The sequence below is a fragment of the Coregonus clupeaformis genome, unplaced genomic scaffold (assembly GCF_020615455.1).
Source record: "Coregonus clupeaformis isolate EN_2021a unplaced genomic scaffold, ASM2061545v1 scaf0602, whole genome shotgun sequence".
In the NCBI taxonomy this organism is placed as follows: Eukaryota; Metazoa; Chordata; class Actinopteri; order Salmoniformes; family Salmonidae; genus Coregonus; species Coregonus clupeaformis.
Window position 1 is genome coordinate 84,924 of NW_025534057.1, and position 6,555 is coordinate 91,478.

Consider the following 6,555-nt stretch of genomic DNA (forward strand, 5'->3'; position numbering starts at 1 on the left):
TGGTAAGTCACAGTATTTAACAAACTTTAAAGTACTTTTTTAGGAGAGAGTGGTCTGCGCACAGGCAGCTCAAGATTATTTGATTGACAGTTCTGGTCGCCTAGTGATGGGCGTTAGTCCCGCTTCAGAAGCATCATTCCTTTACAGACCAGTAAAATGCCCATTCATATCTCCAGAGAAGGTTGTGTCTGCATTTAAAAATCTGTAGTGTAGCCTAACCTAACAGACAGACATGCCATAGCCGAGGCGCTTTCTAGGGGACACATTCCATTATGTCTGAAAAGGATCATCGATAAAGGCTACCGGTAACCTACTGTAATTTCATATATGAGGCAAAAACGAAGAGTAGGTTACCCCGTGCTCGCAAGACTGGCCCGACGATACCTTCTGTATCCAGGCGACATCGGTTCCATGAATGTTCTCAGTAGCTCAGCTGGTAGAGCACGGCGCTTGTAACGCCAAGGTAGTGGGTTCGATCCCCGGGACCACCCATACACAAAAAAAAATGTATGCACGCATGACTAAGTCGCTTTGGATAAAAGCGTCTGCTAAATGGCATATTATTTATTTTATTATTATGAATAGGCTAGGATATCCTACACGCAACAGACCGAAGACTAAACACACACTTGCATCATTAGCCAAGAGACGGAGCTGGTAGGCCAGCAGGAGAGAGAGGAGGGGCAGGCAGAAGCGTGCGCATATATTCTGGTAATCTGCATCTCGCAATGTCGTCTTGCAAATTCACCAAAGTAGCCTAAAGTTAGCCTCTTCCTCTCTGGTTTTATTTTCATTACAAACTTTCCCAGGCCTTTATAGCCTATCGACTATAACAGAGAAACATTTTTTTGTGATAACTGCACTGTGATTTTAGTTAAGTGGGGGGGGAACAAAACGTTAAGGATCCCAACTTTGTTTAAACGTTCACACCCCTATTATACACTAAAACAGGTTTCAAACTAGGCTATTCTCTCTAAGAAGTCCTAGCCCATTGTTGCATTACAAAAGCACAACTCACTCACATAATAAATCCTCAAGAATTTGCCAGTTGTGAGCTGTGAGACCAGAATGCTCCGTCTCCCTAATACTTCACAGGCACACACCTTAGTTCGTCAACGTGACCACCAGCCCAGGGCGTATCTAGCCTACTCTGTGCCTGCCTGTAACTTCCCTCTCAAACTGGGTATATCATAAATACAAGCCAACACAGTGATCCACTCAGCACCGAGACTCACAACAAGGAACTAGCCAAACAAAAACACAGCAGAGGAAGAATGGGGCTAGTCTAAACAAAAGCACTGGTAATGGAGCCATCTCTGGGCGTTTTCCACATCTGACCAACTCTGAGTAGTGTGTGTGTGTGTGTGTGTCAAGTTCAACAACACTGGGTCCTTTGTCTCTGGCTCCCCATCATAAGACCTGGCAGGAGTGTAATCGCCCGCGCTGGATCAGATGGGTACCAAGAGAGAGGGGTCACAAGCGGAGAACAAGCTGTGACATTAACTTGTCACATTAACTTGTCCTTCACACCACGAGCCAGAGAACAACTTCCAGTTTGTCAAATGCTCCATTTGTTTTGACTCGACACACAGCCTAGCCTATGCTCTGTTTGCTCAACACTGCCTGCTAGCCAAGGTCCAACACAGATTCTACCTGAAAGCCACAATCCAACAGAGAAGAACAGTCATAATCAAAAAGGCACACAGAAGACCTGACACATGGACAGTAAACTGAATCGCCCCACAACTACCATAGACTCTCCCAAATGGCACCCTATTCCCATAGGGCTCTGGTCAAAACTAGTGCACTATATAGGGAATGGGGTACCATTTGGGACGCACACTTAGCCTGTTGTACTCTGGTCTTTGCCCTCTACGTGGCATTGATAGGAGCCTACAGACAGTATTAGCCAGCTACTGACTAGTGATCCTCAGTACAAACACACAGGCCAGACTCTGTGCATCTGACACTCAGGCTCCAAACAGAGTTTGTCTAGCTGCTTTCCTGTTCAAATAACTGTCTGTTGAACCACATCTCTCTAGCCTGCGTCCCAAATGGCAGTCTTTTCCTTCCATAGTGAACTAGTTTTGACCAGAGCTCTATGGGAATAGGGTGCCATTTGGGAGAGTCATTTCATCATTTCTCCTGTCACTATCTGGTCTAGGCAGACTAGTTATTGTAGTTGTAGGGTGATTCAGTTCACTGTCCATGTGTCAGGTCTTCCATGTGGTCCTCTGTAGCTCAATTGGTAGAGCATGGTGCTTGTAACACCAGGGTAGTGGGTTCGATCCCCGGGACCACCCATACGTAAACATGTATGCGCACATGACTGTAGGTCGCTTTGGATAAAAGCGTCTGCTTAATGGCATATTATTATTTATTATTATGTGCATTAAATAGGGAACAGGGTGCCATTTGGACAGACCACATCACCTCTGGAGTCTACTGCTTCTGGTTGCTATAGCTTCTGCTGGCCATGCCTGACTGACCCATTTAACCAGAAAGCTTACAAACACACACACACACAGCTCACACAGACCCTTAGGCTAAGTAGCCTAACTCTCAAAAGGGCTTTATGAACTAGTCTCCGCGTACTAACCACGAGCAGAGGAACTACGCATTACCGTGACCAGGGACTTGGTGATGGAGCGATATTGCCATGCATATTATACGGTGATGGAGCAATATTGCCATGCATATTATACGGTGATGGAGCGATATTGCCATGCATATTATACGGTGATGGAGCGATATTGCCATGCATATTATACGGTGATGGAGCGATATTGCCATGCATATTATACGGTGATGGAGCGATATTGCCATGCATATTATACGGTGATGGAGCGATATTGCCATGCATATTAAACGGTGATGGAGCGATATTGCCATGCATATTATACGGTGATGGAGCGATATTGCCATGCATATTATACGGTGATGGAGCGATATTGCCATGCATATTATACGGTGATGGAACGATATTGCCATGCATATTAAACGGCTGTTTCCGTTTTGTCAGTTTCTCTTCTCTACATCAATAAAGACGTCACGTAGCAGCTGTGTGTTACTTGTCTTCTCTCCTCTCAGCCAAGACAAGCCTTTATCAGTTCCAACACAGGCTGGAGCCCACGCTGGAGCTGATTTAGTTTGGAAGGATGATGGATGCTAGTGTTAGTTAGGCTACGGCTTACGCCGAATGCCCTGTACAGTGACTACAGTCTTATTTCAAGTCTCTTATGAATAAAATGAGACCTAGCTAGTTACTGTGTGGATTAATTAAAGTTACCCAACCAAAGATGAAATATTATACCTTGTTTAGATGGTGGACTACAGTGCACTACTGACAGCTCATCAGCAGCGCTTGCATCCATTTTGAAACTAAAACACATCAGCTAAAAAAATAGGAGGTCTTCTGAGGTTCCTAGCTAATAAGGTTAAGCATATGCCTAGCTGGTTGACATGGCAATGACTGACCTGTCAACCACAAAACTAACCCCACCCCCTGTCAAGCAAATCACGAGCTCTGGACCATAATCCAAAAGCAGGCTGAGGGTGGTTTCCAGGACAGTACCTGACCATACACAGACCGACTGTTCCTGATAATGCTATTTTGACATGGCAAGTCACAAGCCTTTAAACCAGTGTATTCAAAGTCGAGGTCGCCCACCCCCCATAAAAAAAAACATATGGGGTGAAAAATACATGTATTCTACTCTAATTCTCTCTAAATCCGATACATGTCATTTTAAACTATGTACAGTAAGCACAACCTTATACCTTACATAGTGACCACACAGCTCGCGTTACGTGTTCGAGCGTTGCAAAATAAATGTACACATACATGTTATTCAATCATTTAATACAAACTGCTTGCGTGCGTCGACGAACGTCTGCGTAGCCAGGCGCCAAAATAGAACTTGGTTCCATTTTTGACACGTGATGCGCTGCAAGTCCCGCCTCTCCCATCTCCTCATTGGTTTTTAGGAGCATATACCCACGTGGGTGATTGAAAGATGAACTGAGGTCCACACTCCAGTCCAGTTGGTGGTGGTAATGCACCTTAAAGTAGGTTGCCAACCAACATATGGAAGTCCGAAGAAGAAGACTGGAGAAGATTACTAGAAACTAACTGTCTACCCTTTTATCTGTGGATTAATTGTCCGAGTAGAGGACCTTCTGCATGTCAGGTAAAATAACAACCCAATGTTTATATCCCAGGACAAATTAGCTAGCAACAGCAAGCTAGATAAATTGCCATGAATGTTTAATGCGTTTCGACCTGTCCCCAAATTAATATAGTTGGTTCAGAGTTCGTTCTGATATTTCAACCTGCGTGTCCTGATCGTGTCTGGTGTGGATGGACAAAAACAACATGCGCGTTCCTGGTCTAGTCAGCATGTTAGGGTAGGGGTGAAAAACAGACTGCTGCAACCTGATTGGCTGAACACACCAACCAAACTTCTGGGAGAGCACGATGGTCGCCCTTTGAATGCTATAGCCACCCATAGACTTCCAGTCATTGTGCTAACGCTAGTTAGTATTGGCTCGCAAAACTACCTCTAACGTCCTTCATACTGAACACAGAGACATAAAAATGGTATCCACGAGTTCATTTGACTATTGGGAAGTAGATAAAGGGCCATTGCCAAAATCCAGAAGTATCCCTGTAAACTCAGACGATGGTGGAGATCCATAGCGCCCACTAGCGGTTGACCAGGCTACATCCCTATTGAGGGATTGGTTGTTTAGCAACAAAACTGATGCCTGCGCAACTATGGGTCGGCTTAGAGTGTTGACAACGTGCAAGCTATATTTAGTGTCCAATGCTTATTGAAAATATAAATCAATTGGCACAATGAGCACTTGTTCTCTCATATACATCGTTACAGTTGTTGATTATCTAGCTAGTTAATTTTAGCATTGACATTAAATTATTAAAAACAAGACATGGTAGCAAGAACAAGATGAAACTAGCTCCTTCCTTTTGCCAACATGGCAGTCGATTGTCATTGTCAGCTATCTGGCCATCCAGACCACTACACCACACGGACTTCTGCCCCATTAAAGCGTGCTCATCGTTTTCGTGACATTCTCAGCTAACCCATTTATGGGTATTTATAGATCCTAGTGGACCGTGTACAAATGCACCAACACCACAACAAAAACATTGCATATTCAAAAGACATATATAGCTAGCTAGAAATCAATAAGACTATGATAAGAGATTATTCTATTTACATAAATATATTCACAGTTAAAAACATTAGCTACTAGGTCATATAGCCTTATTTTAATCACCAGCTTATCAATGATATTGAGGCAAACAAAGGAGTGCTGTGTGAGACAGTTCAAAACACATTAACTTGAGGATAGTTAGCAAGCTAGTCATAACATGTTGAAAATGTGTATTTAAATTGCTGCTTGTTAAGAAATTAAGCTGTAATGTGAGGTTGGCTAAGAAGCAAAAATAAAGCAGTAACGTTAGCTACTAGAAAGTAGCATGAACATTGGCCACTGGCTTAGCCTGATCCAGCCAGCTCGCTAGTACAACATTGGTGTAGCGCTGCGAGACAAAGAAAGAAATCCAAACTCCAGATCTCTGGCATTTGAAATCATCATATCAAAATTAAAATCCATCTTTACACATTAATAATTGACGGACAAAACAAGAACACCCGAGCTCTTTAATTTACAACAATGTTTTCGACCATAGCGCCAACAAAATATGAGAGATGATGGACAGATAGTGTTTGGTTTACAAGCTAGCAGCCTGGCTAGCCTAACTAGCTTTCACTGCACTGACATTTCTGAACGAAGCGTCGCCTTTGAAGGAACCAGGGCAACACTTTGTTGACAGATTTTGTTCCACTAGCGTTAACTATCTGAATAGCTAGCTAACGTTTGCTAGCTAGCTACCGTACAGTAGTTAGCTGCTACATACCTACCTTTTGAAAAACAACCTCACGTTTTGTCTTTTCCAACAACTGGCTCAAGCCCAGGCAAGAGCTCACTGGCTAGAAGCTTACCGACGGATGATGTTGTGGCAGCTCAAGCTAGCACTAGCTCGCTAGCTATGCAGTGCGTCACTGGATGCAGAGGAACCCTGGCTAGCTAGGCTACTGTTATTCCAAAAAAGCCGTTACTGTAAATCTAGCTAAACAACTGAAATACCCGTTAAATGTAATGACAACCGCTAAATGTACCTTGTCGTGAGGCACGGAGACGCTGTCCTTTTGGCCCTAGGTTGTTCTCAAAGAGTTGACACGACCACGCCGATTTCTTCCAAGGCTCTCAAAGCGATTCTGAATTTCTGAAGGCTGACTTGACTTTACTCGCTGATGTCGTAGCGTTCTGTGTGACGCCCTCGCGTGAGCGCACCGAAACCAATCAGAATGCTCTAACGGGAACAGGTGGCCAACAGTTGATGAGCAGGAAGTGTATGCTAACAGGTTTGACGGGACCTGTAGTTCTCGGATTTTGTGTTGCAGCCTGACACAATACAATTTTAACAACCGCAAAACATGATCCCAGGAAAATACTTTGACATTACAT

The 6,555-nt window shown here is 43.8% G+C and overlaps 1 protein-coding gene across 1 annotated transcript in view; it reads right to left on the reverse strand.

Annotated features, from left to right (window-relative positions):
• Window positions 1-6,324, reverse strand: part of LOC121569975 (adiponectin receptor protein 2-like) — a 77,179-nt gene extending 70,855 nt beyond the window's left edge. Inside the window, exon 1 of the mRNA XM_041881371.2 lies at window positions 6,207-6,324. The gene's annotated coding sequence lies outside the window, so the exon portion shown is untranslated. The remainder of the gene's footprint in view (window positions 1-6,206) is intronic.
• Window positions 6,325-6,555: the final 231 nt, after the last annotated feature.